The sequence below is a fragment of the Sitophilus oryzae genome, unplaced genomic scaffold, assembly GCF_002938485.1.
Source record: "Sitophilus oryzae breed Bouriz unplaced genomic scaffold, Soryzae_2.0 scaffold_177_pilon_pilon, whole genome shotgun sequence".
In the NCBI taxonomy this organism is placed as follows: Eukaryota; Metazoa; Arthropoda; class Insecta; order Coleoptera; family Curculionidae; genus Sitophilus; species Sitophilus oryzae.
This window is the reverse complement of record NW_022146479.1, coordinates 194,127-211,186: the sequence shown is the minus strand read 5'-3', so window position 1 is coordinate 211,186 and position 17,060 is coordinate 194,127.

The following is a 17,060-nucleotide window of genomic DNA, read 5'->3' as shown; positions in this document are numbered from 1 at the left end:
ATTTTGCCGGTCGGTGTGCTCTGGACGAGCAGGCAGATCCTCAAGACCCAAAAGTAGAGTTTTAGCGCACTCCGATCCCGCATCTACAGGGTGAGTCTTAAATAGGTGTAAATATTTTCAGGACTAGTAGATCTCGGTAAAAGAAACATATTTTCTCTTTACCGTTTTTCAAAGAAGTCCAAAATAACCGAGATATTTTAAAAAATGTCTATACCTATGTGGCGGATTCATTTCTCCAAAAAATCATATATGGGTATTTCGCCACTGCAAGAAAATCTACAAAATAAAATAGTTATTTTTTGCAATAACTATTCCAGAACACTTTAGTTTTTTTTAAAACAGATACAAAAACGGTTGACGTTCTGTTAAAAAGACATTATATCCCCCCCCCAAGTTAAACTTCAAAATTAATAATATTACTACCTGATAACAATTACTTAATAAGGTAAAACCAAAAAACCTCAAACTTTCAGTATGATTATTTTTAATTTTTACTTATGTTATGTTTATTTATGTTATGTTCTTTAAAATCAAAGAAGCGATTGCCATACATTACTAACATCTACAGATGCATGAGCAATACATTTATTTTTATTAGATTGTATTAAAAAAGCCTCTTTTATTTTTCTCTTAGAGGCTATCGTTTCTTTCATTATAATTTTGGCGTTGTTAAAATTTATTCTGTGTCCTGTGTTCCATGAATGCTGACAAATCTTAGATTTGTGAAAATCTCCCTTTCTTAAATAATCTTTATGTTCTTTAATTCGGACACTTGGTCTTCCAAATTTTCAAATTTTTTTTTCGCGAAAAAAACCTCATAGACGTGTTTCTGGGATCGAAATATACTACCCGTAAAAATAGTTACACTTATTTCAGATTCGCCCTGTATATCAAAACTTTTTTACTTTTGCAAAAATTAAGAATAAACCGCGTGGTCTAAGGTTCCAGTCCCCAATTTATCCAGTTTATCTCCTGTATCCAGTTTTTTTAATCCTCTATGAAATTTATCAGAATTAACTAAAAATCTGTGAATATAGAAACATTTTAACTATGTAAAAAACACTCTTATTCAAGTAGTTATTTGAATATTACTTGGAAATATTGATCTAAAAAGGTAGATTCGTTTTGTATTCGATTAATTAATCATTAGTAATCATCATATCCTGTATCTATTAATAACAAGTTATATATTTTTTAAGATTATGTTTAGTACATGATCGTTAAATGAATAAATTCTGGTAAATGAAAAAAAAAATCCAATAAAAATCCCCAACATAAGTAGGCACTTTCAAGTATTAAGAATCTGTCATCATTATTATTATTATTCTTATGAAAGAAGAAGTTTGTATATAAATCTAATTACTACATTTAATACATATTTGTTTTTGTTTTATCTGGCTTTTAAGAACAAAAGCTAGAATTTTCTTCTTGGATAGAACTTTTCTAGTGAATAGAAATACTGGAAATAAACAGAAATCGTATTCAGAATCTGTTGTAATAATTATATTAATAAGCAAAAACAAATAAAATGTATTAACATTATCTTTTTATAATTCTTAATAATGCATTTAATTTTAATTTAGGTTTCTTCGAACTGTACTCTGAGCGCAATGTCAATTTAACTTCTTGTAAACAACAATCGTCAAGTGAGTAGGTAGATATTATTAATTTATTTGCTCGTTATTGTGCATAATTATTCATTAATATTAAATTCGATTATTTCATAACTTACATTATTTAAAATTAATTGCTTGATCTAATAAAATATATGCTATATACCTGGAATTATACAGGGAATGTCATAAATAAGTACAAATATTTTCAGGGTTGGTAGATCTGTATAATAGAAGTACATCTTCTCTTTGTCGTTTTTCAAAAACAGTCATGTTACTGTAGTGTGAAATTTTAAATAAAAATAATTTTGATTTTTGAGAACGATTTGATTTTTTTTATTTATTTTTTTGTTCTTCTAAATATAATCTACCGAGTGCGTCTCAAAAGTGGCTCACCCCTATAACTTTTTTATTTTTTCAGTTAAAAAGACGAGATTTGGTATGTTGTATATGACATAAAATAGGATTGATTGACGTATTCAATTGTTTTCGGTCATTTCCTGTTTCACCTGAAATGACCACAACTTTATAGCACCCTCGGTATTTTTTTATTTTATTCGATAGAAAGTAACACTCTGAATGGAATGACAATATTATATGTCCACTTTTGACATTTTCGCATATGGTTTATTTGAAATAATAACTTGCGGTTCAAACCAAAATTTGACTCGAAATACCAAGTGTGTGGTATCAAATTATTCGCAAAAAATGGTTTTTCCAAATATGCTAATGAGCCACCCTCGTTCCATTTGAAAAAAAATGAGATATGATTAAAAATTACGGTTTGAGCATTTTCTAACTGCCCAGTACACGACACTAAAAACAGTAGATGATCCAATCTATTTTTCCAAGGCTCTTTGATTAAGAATTAGTGTTTTTAACATAGCCATGGCGCTCTAGATTGAAATTTAAAATACAATTTTTGACGTATGATATGTCATTCTATTCAGAATGTCATTTTCTACCGAATAAAGTAAAAAAATACCAAAGGTGTCATTTAAAAATCAAAAGTTGTAGTCATTTCCAGTGAAACAGGAAGTGTACAAAACCAATTGAATACATCAATCAATCCTGATTTATGTCATATACTAACGTACCAAGTCTCGTTATTTTATCTGAAAAAATAAAAAAGTTATAGGGGTGAGCCACTTTTGAGACGCACTCGGTATAGACCTATATGTTTTAAAATTATCCAGGTATCACATTTTTTAACTGAAATTTTAACAACCATTTTTAAAAAATACAAAATTTTCAACATTTTTTTTATAAATAAAAACTCATAGACGTTCTTTTGGGGTCATGATATGCCACCCTTAAAAATATTTGCGCTTATTTAAGACTCGCTCTGTATATCCTTAAAAAATAAACAAACGGATCAGTTATCTTAATATAGATAATTTATTTTTAAATCTTTTATTTAGTTATCCAATTGAATGTGTTAGAAGAGTATTAATTTGATGGATGACATTTGTTTATATCACGATATTGTTGAGAACATGTACCATTTTTTTAAATCAATAAACAAACATATATAATTGGAGTTAATGATAAATTTTGGTTCCGATTTTGGTGTATGTACTTAAATTGATTGACTTTTTAACATGTTTTTTAAGTAAAATGTTTATTTCAAAATATTATCAAACTTAGATTTATACAGTTAATAAAATGTTATTTAAGTGTTATTAAATATAAAACTTGTTGGTTTGATTAAATAAAAAAAATAATCAGTTAACGTTATTGTCTTCATTTTCTTATTTTATGTAGCATACAGGTATACTATTAAATATATAATTAAAAAGTAATATTTCATATAAAATATAAAATCATTTTTTGTCGTATTTTTACATGGAACACCCTGTATATTATTTTTTTGTTAGATAGAGAATTAAAAAAAGATCATTTTTAGTATTTAGAGTATTTTAAAATTTTTAACGGTTTCGCAGATATTCGCGGTTTTATATTTCATATGGCATTTTCCACAGTCAATTTTTGTCAAAGCCACCCAATGATTTTTTCCTCGTATTTTACCGTTGAAAGAGCCATATGAAATAATACTGCGTGTATATGCGAAACTATTAAAAGTTTGGAAATACTTTAAATACAAAAAAAAGTTTATTTTTTAATTCTTCATTTAAAAAAAAAACGAAGAAAATTTAATTTATATTTTATTAAGTTTGGCATAGATTTTTGAACACCCTGTATGATTTAAGATTACAATATTTATTATAGACCATCTAACGTAAATACCTAATACCTACTATTTTTGTAATTTTTTTGGTTTATTTCAAAAATGACAGATGAGATCTTCAATATTTTAAAAATGACAAGTCTTCAACGTTGTTGAAACAATGGTTCCTATTAATGAAAACGTATGCTCTTATTTTTAAATTTTCTGTCTCTTAATGGACCCAAAATGTACTCATTTGCGGTATTCTATGTTATTTAAAACCTTTGGATTCTTTTAAATGACGCCAATCAACAAAGATAAATAAAAAAAAGCACTAAAATAAGTTTGCAAATAAAAATGTGTCAAGTAAAACCCATGATATAAAATCAGCTAAGGGGGTAAATTACTCGTGGGAAATTTTAGGGTGAATGAGCACGTGACTCAGAAGCATTTTGCACACGCAATTTATATTTTCCCTCCTGTTTAAACAAACCGTGACCATTACCAACTGTTACCAGTGAAAAGGTCTTTATGTTCTAGCCTGAAATAGCACGATTTATTTAATAAAAAAACATATTTTTCTATAATACTAACCTATTTTTGCTAAAAAATCAATATGGAATATTTTTTGGTAAGGTTTCTGTGCAAAATGTCTAAGATGTTCTCGATATAAATATATTTATCAATTTTAGATAGTTTAAAGTAAAAAGCCACCATTTTTTTTAATTTTTACATTTCTGTTTCGATGGCGAAATATCCAGTTCTTTTTTTCAAGAAACATATTAGATATTAAATTACAGTTAAATCAAATGAACATTTGAACTAAAAAATGCCGCTAATATACACCAGTCTACGCTAATCCAAAGTAACACCGTAAATGAAAGTATAAGTGACAAACAACACATTATTAACAATTAATTAAATTGTTAGTGCGACGCACCTATTTGCGCTGTTTCAGGCAGAGGCGTAACTCAATAATGGAGTTGTAAATGGTCATAATGGAGAGTGAAAAAACTATTTCATTATCTAATTAAAATCAAAAAGTGCTCTTCTTCTGATGGTTGGTATCCCATCGCTAAGCGGCTCCTTGTTAATAGTTTTGATTAATTAAAATTTTGAAATTTTCTGTAATTTATTCATTATGGTCAGGTATCAGTTTATTTTTCTGGGATATTTTGTAGTTATTTTTAGAAAAGCATACTATCCAATTCCGTTATTAGGCCAATCAAATTAGACTTGGAAAAAAGTGTTGGAAAGCTAATTATGGTCTTGATTTGTTTAGTTGACATGAAATATAAGTATCCTCGTTTTGCACGGTTGCTCGACCGCCGCCGCCGCTCGACTCAGGAGGACCAAAAGATGGTAAAATTCTTGGACTTTTTTCAGATTTTCACCTATAGTTCCGAAACGTTGCGTTCTAGCCAATATTTCATTATTACACAAATTAAAGACCATTAAATTCAGCGTACAATGACTGCGTATAATGTTCAATTCGGTCCCGTAGTATGGCAGAAATCAACAGATGGGAAATGGTGATATTTACCAATTTTTCTGATAAACGTAATAAAGTGACATTCAAACGTTCGTCACACGGAAACGATCATTCTAAATAAGAAACCATACAATAAAAGTTACAGAGCATCAAATTAGCATTTTACATCAAGTAATATATGTATGTTCCGTCGTCCAACAATTCGTAGAATGAGTATCAATTCGTTCAATTCGGTTCAGTAGTATAGCTAAAATTGATGTTTTAAAATTGTTTAAAATAGTTATTTTTACCAGTTTTGCCACTTCAAAAGAGCATTTCTTTTTCAACGGCCGTAATAAGAAGCGTCTAATTAGCATTACGCTACGACTGCAATTGACTTATCACTGAGTTATCCATCAATAATTATTGTTGGAGAGGACACATATCTGTTGGTCATACTCATACTCACAGCATTAGCACTTATCACCTCAAAAATTTCACCAATGAAGCCTGGGAAGGGTGCGAAGGAAAATAAATTGTACGCCCTAGATACTTCAAATACTCGGAGAGTTTAAAATCAAACATCGTGTTCCTGCATGCTTTCAGTGGATGTGATACCAAGTCATCATTGTATCAACGAGATGTTGCACTCATCTTAAAAAATAATAATGCTTTTGTTGATTGTTCCTTGCTCGTAAAACAAATTTGCCGGGTACAAAATTTTGTTAGGCAAATTTGTTTTACAAGTAAAAAAGTTCCTGATAAGCTAATTTCATGGGGATTTGGACGGAAAAAAATTGGCGAAAATTTTCATTTCCTCAGTATGTAGTACTTCATGTAAAATGCTAATTTGATGCTCTACAACTTTCATTGCATGGTTTATTATTTAGAATGATCATTTCCGTGTGACGAACGTTTGAATGTCACTTTAATGCGTTTATCAGAAAAATTGGTAAATATCACCACTTTTCATTTTTCGATTTTTGCCATACTACGTTACCGAATTGAATGAATTCATACTCATTATACGCAGAATTTAATGGTCTTTAATTTTTGTAATAGTGAAATATTGGCTAGAACGTAACGTTTCGGAATTATAGGTGAAAATCTGAAAAGTCCAAGAACTTTACCATATATTATTGGTCCTCCTGAGTCGAGCGGCGGTCGAGCAACCGTGCAAAACTAGGATAACCGATCTTTCATGTCAACTGAACAAATCAAAAACATAATTAGCTTTCCAACACTTTTTTTCAAGTGACCCCTATAATAGATCTTATTTGACTGGCCTGGATAAGAAATAAAAAATAAATAAAAAGAAATTAAAACAAAATAAGTATACAAATTTCATATCGCACTAATTCTTGTAAACATCGGCGACTCTGTAGTTTGATGACCTTGACCACGAACAGATTGATAAAGAGGAAGCATTTTGAACCGATTTATATGTCAACTGAGATGGATGTACTTGACCAATGTTACGTCACAATAGTACTAAGAATAGAGACTATTTAGTGTGTAATCGCTTTTAGAAATGCAGAAGAATGCATCTTTGTATCACAGATAAATTGAAACTAGAATACCTATCTTTGAGCTGCATTTTATACAAAGTCTTTTGAAATATGTTTATATATTATAACTCAGGATGCCAATTTTCTTTGACCTTTTTTAAATAATCATTAATCATTAAGTAAATATGCAGATATATGAGTATGATTAATAATAAATAATTAACCATAATCATATATTAATAAAAAAAATCTATAAATTTTTATATAAGATATATGTGGCTAAAAAAAATTTACAATTTAATAAAATACTCTAATTATTATACAGGATGAGTCTTAAAGAAGTGCAAATATTTTCAAGATTGGTAGACCTCGACAAGAGAAACATAATATTTTATCTTTGCCGAGTTTCTAATAAGTCTAAAATAACCGAGTTATTTTATTTATTTTTTTATTTTTGAGAAACTTTTGAAAAACAATCTTCGGGTTGTCACGGAGTTTCTAACAGGACACTGTCTCCTCAATGAACACCTTAGTAGATTGAAGCTGAGAAATAACGGCGAATGCAGATTGTGTGGGAAAATGGGGAAACTCCAGAACCAGAACACCTTATCACTGAGTGCGCCGAGACAACAACCGTTCGTGCCATAAACTTTGGTATGGCTGATGTCGAAGATGGAGAGCTGACCTCTTTGGAGCCGTCTCAGATACTGGCATTTGTCAAAGCCCTGAGACTGTATGATGAGTTATGAGTTATGAGTTATAACTCAAAAATGGGAAAACACAATAGGTCAGTAAGGTCATGGTGATTAACCCCCCTCCTAAACATTCTACATTCTACATTCTACATTCTACATTCTACATTCTACATTCTACATTCTACATTCTACATTCTACATTCTACATTCTACATTCTACATTCTACATTCTACATTCTACATTCTACATACTACATACTACATTCTACATTTTACATAATACATACTACATTAAGTACATATGCAGATCTACATTCTGATTCTATAATTCTACATTCTACATTCTACATTATTACATTCTACATTATACACTATACATTATACATTCTACATTATAAATTCTACATTCTACATTCTACATTCTACATTCTACATTCTACATTCTACATTCTACATTCTACATTCTACATTCTACATTCTACATACTACATACTTACTAATTTCTACATTCTACATCTCTACATTCTACATTCTACATTCTACATTCTACATTCTACATTCTACAATCACTATCTCTACAATCTACACCTCAATCTAAATTCTAAATTTAGACGACAACCGTTCGTGCCATGAACTTTGGTACGGCTGATGTCGAAAATGGAGGGCCGACCTCTTTGAAGCCGTCTCAGATACTGGCTTTTGTCAAAGCCCTGAGACTGTATGATCAATTATAACTCGTTATAACTCAAAAAAGGGAAGGTGATTAACCCCCCTTCAAAACATTCTACATTCTACATTTGTCTTGGGAACATTTTTATACAATACGGTGTGTTTATTTATACCACCTTGTTATATACTATATATACTATAATATACTATGCTTCTGGATAAGGTAATGAACCACTCAAGGTTTAATTTGATTTTAAAACTAAATGAGGAACATATTGTAAATTGATATATCGTTAAAAAATAATAAAACAACTTTAAATTTGCTGAAAAAGAAAATCATTAAACTTGAAATATAGTTTCAGAATTATTTATAGATTGTAAATTGATAAAACTAAAACTATTTTAGTTTGAAAGTTTATTACCCTTACATTCAAATTTATTACCCGCAGCTGTAACAACAACAAAATTACAAAAATGACCTTGCAATTTGAACGCGTATTGGAAATATTCCCATTTTTGTATAACAAATTAATTTTAAAATTGGGTGAAAGAAAATTAAATTATAGATTACAAACTGTTCAACCTCAGTTATTAGCAGAATTAGAAGAAAAACGAAAAAACTTTTATTTTTTAATACAAGTTATTTGGGATGAAGTTATTTAGATCGCAAATTAATAAATCTGATGTTACGCTGAAAAAATGAGACAAATAAAGATGGGGCACATTAAAATTTCATCGATGACATTAATTTGAAAGTTGTTATTCAGAATTTCGACGCTATCCTCTCGATATTTTTGTCATATGGCGATCTGTTTTTGTCTGCAAACTCTTTATTACTAATACACGTGTGTTTTATAATTGATATGTATAATATTTGAATAAAAAAGTATGTAGAAAATGTTACTAAAATGAAAATAAACAGGTTAGATAAAAGCTCTGGTTATACAGGGTCTTAAATAAGTGCAAATATTTTTAGCGGTTGTACATTTCAAGCCCAGGAACACGTCGTAAAAAAAAGATGTTGAAAATCAATAAAAACAAAGTCTAAATAACAAAACATTTTAAAATAGCCAAATACAATAATTATTCAAGAACACAGCTTTTAGCAGATACGTATATTATAAATCGCTGACGTTCTGTTAAAATGATATTATATGAAGTCAAACTTCTGATTAGAGCAATTATTACCAAAAGAGGTATAAAACCAAAATGCTTAGAGTTAACCTAAAGAGTTAAACTTGTTCTAGAGAAAATTAAAAAAAAACTGAAAATATAGTTGAATTTTTCCTAAAAAAGAGACCTAAAAATGAAAAGGCATTCCTATGGTAATATAATTTCGATTTCATTTTGTGATTTCATTCTCTGATAGATGGTTATTATTAATTTTGATTAACGTCATACTTTTGCTCTTCTTAAAGTATCAGATTTATCAGATAAATATTCTTTTCCGCAGCATTGAACAAAATAAAATTTGGGCTTCTTTAAGATTTTAAAATAGCCAAAAATATGACGTTAACTAAAATTCTTATCAATAACAATCTATCAAAGAACGAACACGAAATTATATTACCATAGAAACGCGTTTTGATTTTTAAAATGCGTTTTTTTGAATAAAGAGCAATTTTTTAGTAAAATGGCAACCAAGGCTGGTGTCGCCATGGCAATTTGCTAGTGACAGTCAGGGGGGTGACAGTAAACCGGAAAATTGGAAACAGTTGTGGCGCGGTTCTACCCAGGCAGAAAGCATGGCCTTCTAGACTGTCCTAGACAAAAATCTGAATATTTCTATATGATTTCTGTCAATTTCTGCTACGGAACATTTTTATGCACGTCAGCGTCCTGTTCTTTTGTCTGTGTGTCAGCGTCAGCTCCCAAGGCCTCTGGCAAGGTCGGGCGCCATTTTAACTTTTGCCGTTTTGATTTGATTGGAAATTTGTTTCTGATATTTCGGCTCAAATTTATAAGTACAAAGATGTTTTTTGATAAAAAGTTCCTTGTTAACACTTTAATAAAGTATATATGATATTAATTACATGAAGAAAATGATAAAATCGACGTTTCTGCGTGTAGTAGGTATGGGCCATATTATATGTAAAAATAGGTAATATATTAACTGTTTTTATATTTTTTTAGCTTTAAACCCTTTAAATCTTGGGATATTCTTTGCCAAGGATTTTTCCGTATCTCTACTTTAAAGACTGATCGGTGATTTTGAGCAATTGAAAGGAAGTTATACAAGGTAAATTATGATTATTGAACTATTAGTAGCCTACATTAATTTTCTACAAAATGAACAGAAATGCGTAATTACATATCACATAGGTACCTATTATGTATTTTCATAGCAATAATGCTATAAATCTATGTATGTAGATTATTTTTAAAATACAAATGAGGTATTAGATGTATATGTATCATATTTTTTATTCATTCAAGTCCTGTTTGATTTAATTCACAAAAGTCTTATGTACCTATATTTATGTTTTTTACATATTTTTTTTGATTCCAGGTTTTGTGTGGGTTCCGGTTGCCTTTTTCCTGCTTCCAGTTATTTAGTTTTATGCCCGTGAAGCTGTGAAAACATTTATTTATCTTCAAGTTTTTGTAAGTCAATGCACTGTTACTTTACTAATTCACTTTAACACAACATCTCTGATATTATTTAAATATTTAATATTGATACAGTAGTTTATTGGTTTATAGCTCTTTAATTGTGTTGATTTACATATTTACATTGTTCTAAATTCCAAATAAATATTTTTGAGTAATTTTGTTCTATTATTTACTACTAGAAAGTGTAAAAAGTATATTAACCCTCATTTAAACCTCCTGAACAGCCCGCCATTAAAAACCGGAAACGGAAATAAATTTCGTAAAATTGAAATTGTCTTGTCTATGTCATGTCAAATGTCCCAGCCGCCATATCTGAAAATTAGTTACCCAGGCAGATACGCTGTTTCCATAATTTAACATTGACTTGACAGTTCTTCTTGTATTTATTATTTTATGGTGACAGTTAGTAGCTATTTTCAAAATCGACATTAGTTTACGGATTTTATTTAAATTTACCTGCAATAGTTTAATAAGTAAGTATTTATTATTCTATCCAGAAAAACGAAAAACTAGTTCTTTAATTTATATTACGATGACTTGTAGATATATTGGATTTTCTATAAAAGAACCAATTCAGGCAAATTCATTTTCTTTAATTCCAACGACAGGTTTCTGCCTGATAGGTTTTTCATATACGATACTATCAGCTCTGCGAAATAGGAAAAGTAGCTTTTCAAATGAACTCTGTCAAGAAAATTCCTATTTGGATATCTTTGAGCATAAACCCTTCAGGCTAAAAAGCAATACCGGGTGTTCCATAAGAAAAAATATAACGTTGGTGTGGATCTTAGTTCTGACATACCCTGTACATTTCAAAATAATTTTAAATTATGCATATTGCCTTCCTACATATACCCATAGAATATTTTGTTTCTACATCTTTTCGTTTTCATATAATCAATCGAGGCGAATGAGGTGCGCTATATCGAATACCACTCTGTATATCTTTGTTTAGTGTAACTTATTAATTTTACAATACATTTTTAATTAGCGATATAAACCCTAGTAAAAATAAACATTTTCCCACTACCCCTGATAGTTTTTGTAAAATATAAAAACCCTTCATTAAGTTTCTAACCAATATTAGTTACTTAAATTATATACATATTATTTATTTTTTGTGATCTCTTTATTATACAGCATATATCCTTTCAGATTTCGGTTACAACCCCGTCGAACATAGAAAGTCTCGCTAAAACTCACCCCTGAGATTTATTAAACGACTGTATACGCTTAACTTATACCCATACGCACCCCAATAGATTCCCAACCCCCTGCTTATAGACTGGACCCACCCCTTTTCATCTAGACTAGACGAAAGTAAGCTAGCTACATTTTGTCACCCCTAATGTAGGCTCGGATTCGTTCCTTGTACGAAAAACGCTTGAAAAATATTCTTTGTCAGGCTATCAGCGTCGACCCTTAATGTGCTGTTTTGAATATCCAGTTTCAAAAGAGTAATCTAATTATATAGATTTACGAAGAGTAATTTGAATTCTATTAAAATAAAAAAATAATAAATAATTGTTATTAGGGTATTTTTTTTCCAAAAATCCAATAACACGTCAATTTTGTTTGTAAGGGGCACAACTTTTGCCCCAAAAGGATAAATTCCTTCGACCAATTTGAGGTTTTTTCTTATTATTTCTAGATGGTTGCATTTTTTCACTTGCCACAAGGTTGAACGGTCAGGTGCGGTAGTTGCTAGATAGCTGTTCTGTGACTTGTGCGTTGAAGTTCTTCTCAATATCGTTAAACTCAAAAGACCCACAATAGAATTTCCAAAAATACCAGCCCACTCGTTCAATTTCTGAGGGTTTTGTGTGTGCACCTCGTGAAAAACCCTGGGGTTGTTCTCAGCCCAGTACCGACAGTTGTGCCGATTAACTACACCGTTCGAAAAGAAACAACACTCATCCGAAAAACACACATTAAATAGGAAATAAGTAAATTACCAATAGATATTCAGGTTGAGGCGACAAACGCCATATCCATACTACTTCCATTTAAATCCCGAATAACTTATGAAAATGAATACAAATTTTTTCAAAAATGAAAGCAATTAATAAATGTGCGAGAAGAAATAAAGTTTTCAACCTATCCTCGCTGTTAAAGTACTATTTTTTTATACTATTTTTGATAGATGTAAGGCAATTTTAACAGTTGCTTTTTAAAAAAATATAATAAATACTAAAATATAACTTAACTAAAGTTATATATAGGCGATTCAAATTAGGGGGTTACTTAGAAAAAAGTGTTGGAGAACTACCTAATTATCGATTTGATTGGTTCATTTGACGTGAAAGAGGTGTTTCTTAAGTTTGCACGATTTGCTTGACCGCCACTCGACTTAGGAGGCCCAAAACGTATAAAATTCTTCGACTTATTTAAGATCTCTTTTAGATTCTTCATCATGTTTTTGATAAATCTTGAGCTTTAGTCACTTATATTAGTTTTCGTCTATCTCCTATAGAAAAGGGTGTTTCCATTTAAAAGCGTCGAATTTGACCCACCCTGTACAGTGTGTCCCATTTTGGTTGAAATCATAGGGTATCTCCGTTATTAGTGAAGATAGAAGGGTGCGGTTTGCACAAACCTGTCCCACTTTTTCGTCAAACGGAAGATGCCGTAAACAAAATTTTCATAGCCCTCTTCATTTCTGAGCTACAGGGTCTTCTCAAAAATATATATCACTCTATATTTATTTTCACTATTTACTGCAATATTTAAAATATATAATTTTCTTATTAGTAGGCCGTGATAAATAGCAAAAAAATCAAAATGGTATTTACTAAAATAGTCATACACATATTAAAATTTATTTGGGATTGATATATTTTACGTTTGAAATAATTGTTACCACTGAAACTGTGAATATATTTTTCTTTTTTTATAACGGAATGGGTTTGCAAATATCTAAATCTTGAATTATTAAAACATTTTTCAGGTGTTCGACATTGTTGTAGTGCCCACGATATATTTCGTATTTCAAAAATCCCCAAAATCAGAAATCGAGAACGGCGAAATCCGGGAATCGAGGAGGCTATCAATATGCGTTCATTGGTTCCAATTCATTGATTTGAAAAATAATAATTTAACAGTATTCTAATATTTCCATAGTTATGAGGGGGAATGTTCCCCATCTTGCTGAAAGTATATTTCACGTAAATTAGCTAAAGGAATATCTAAAATTTCCGATACGATAGATTATTCTTACGTATACACGTATTCCAAGATTTACAAATAGCGGTAGAGAGTTAAGTTTCCCTAATATATAAAGAATTTATTAGCGGCTCCCAAAATAAAACAAGAGACAGATAGCAGTATACTTTTAATAATTCTTTAGTTTCTTTTATTATCAATCATGGCCTACTAATAAATATGATCTTTTAATAAAAACTTTTAAATATTGCAGTAAATAGTGAAAATAAATATAGAGTGATATATATTTTTGAGAAGCTTATGGCAAGACAGATCATATGATTTATAAATATACAGGGTGTTCCATTTAAAAAAACATAACTTTAGTTCATATTTTCAAAAATATTTTTTTGGTAGAAAAACAGACTACGCCACTGTATTCTACGTAAAAAGTTCTACAATAAACAGTTTTCACCTTCTCGATAGCTTTAACAATAACAGAGATACAGGAGGTGTCCCAAATTACAAAAATTTTTAAAAAAGACCCTGTAGCTCGGAAACGAAGAGGGCTATGAAAATTTTGTTTACGGCATCTTTCGTTTGACAAAAAAGTGAGACATGTTTGTGCAAAAACGCACCTTATATTAGTTTTCGTCTATCTCCTATAGAAAAGGGTGTTTCCATTTAAAAGCGTCGAATTTGACCCACCCTGTACAGGGTGGAGATAGACACTGTACAGGATAGGAGATCGACAAATAATAATATCGATGTCTGGAGCTCAATTTTTATAAAAAACATGATGGTGAAAACCGCACATTAATATCTGTTACCGTTTCGGAGTTACGGGGTGTTTTTCAAAAATGTGCATTTTTAACAAAGCACTGTAACTTTTTTGCTATGGAAAATGTTGTATTTCTTTGAAAACATTTCCAAAGCACTTTTTTACGTAGAATTTAATGGTTTAAGTATATTTTTTTTTAAATTAATAATTTAAGAGTTATCAACAGAAAAAATGATTTTTTATTTGGGACACCCTCTATATTTTTAATTAACTGAAAAGAGTTTAAAATTACCTTTCCAAAAATATAGCACACTTGATATTTTGTTATAATCGCCTTCGAAATATAGAATTATTAAAAGTTCGCCACTTTTAACTAGTAGGCTTTGGACTCCTTATTGATGATATGCTCTTAATGGAACTCAAAAACATCTTTTTTTAGCAAGACGAGGCACCGCCTCTGAACGCTGAAGTTACCAGCAAATTTTTGCAGCCAATTTCAAGAATAATTGAATAGCTAACCAAGATCCCAGCCGTTGGCCGTCGAGCCGCCTGACTTAGTGCCCATGGATCTAATCCTATGGATATATTTGCGGAAGAATAAAGGTTCCTTATTCTTCCGTATAATCTAGACAAGAATTAGAAATACTTAGCAGTTATGAGAGGGTATCTTTCACCTCCACTGAGTTAATGAATTCCGCGAGAAATGTTCAAAAACTGCCCCGTCTGTCCATAACAGAAGACGATCGATTTGTCGAACACCTGTAGCAAAATCTCATGTCTTGGTTTGCTATTTATTTTTATTGTTATTAGATATAGTTGATATTGTAGTGTTGATGTTGGTTAAATATATTTTAAATTGTTATAAAATTCTGCATCTCTCATAGCAAATATTATTTTCGTTTTAATTGATGCTCACAGCTAGAATTTTTTTGCATTACAGCCGGTGCCGTTCAAAGCCTACTTATTTAAAGCGGGCGAATTTGAATATACTCTATATCTCGAAGAGGAATCGAACAAAATATTATGTGTGTTATATTTTTGGACAGGTAATTTTAAATTATTTTCAATAAATTAAAAATATACAGGGTGTCCCATATAAAAAATCAAATTTTCTATAATTCTTAAATTATTAATTTAAAAAAAAATATACTTAGACCATTAAACTCTACGTAAAAAGGTGCTTTGGAAATGTTTTCATAAAAATACAAAATTTTCTATAGCAAAAAAGTTACAGCGATTTGTTAAAAATACATATTATTGAAAAACACCCGGTAACTCCGAAACGGTAACAGATATCGATATGCGGTTTTCACCATCATGTTTTTGACAAAAATTGAGCTCCAGACACCGATATTAGTTTTTGTCTATCTCCTATCCTTGTTTATATTTATATATACAAGACTCCTATAGAAAAGGGTGTTTCCATTTAAAAGGGGTTATGTTATGAAATATTGTTTCACTAATATTTACAAATTTTAAGACATATTTATCGAAATTCTCACGTGTATAATGTTAAATGATGACATATTTCGGGAATGTAAATAATACTATATCCGCAGAAAAAAGGTTATCATTATTTTCATTTAATGTGTGATATCACTTGAACCATATATTCCGGAAATTAATTAGGCTATAAATGCGCACAAAGATCGACCTTTATGATTTTCGGTGCTTTGTGATCATTTTTTTGAACTTTTTTTTAATTATTTTCATAACGAGGTCTGATGGTCTAGTGGATAAACCCAAAATATACATTACGTCAATATATTTTTTTAATATGCATATAGTAACTAATGATAACGGAAAACATATATTTGAAATAAATCAATCTTTAAAAATATATACCACCTGAATATAATAAAATTGTAATATTAGAGAAGAATTTCTGCCAAAAAAACTACAGTATTCTTGAATGTATTTTAAATAGTTTTTTCATGTATTTTAAATAGTTTTTTCTTTGTTCTTTGCGTTTTGTTGCTTCCGACGACAGGGGTAATACTCGTAATACTATTATTACCTTTGAATAGGAACACTAAGGAAGGAGCATATCAAAAATCTTAGGTACACCGCGATAGGCCTCAAATATGGCTGACTTAAACTCCGGTTTATCAGTGTCGTTCTAATTTTATTTAAAAAATGCAAAACTATGATGTAGGGTAGACGTAGGGTAGACTGGGGTAGAAGAATAATTTGTTGTTTTATTTTACGTTGTGAATAAATGTTGGTAGTTATTAAAATTGTTATAAAAATATATAATTCTAATAAAAATAGATAAGTTATAATAAGTATTTATTAACACAAACATACTCTACTGAAGCAGGTAAGTCAAATTAACGTATATAAATTCTTTGACATCTAATCTTTGACAAGTAATAAATTAGGCAACGCAACTCTCTCCTGAA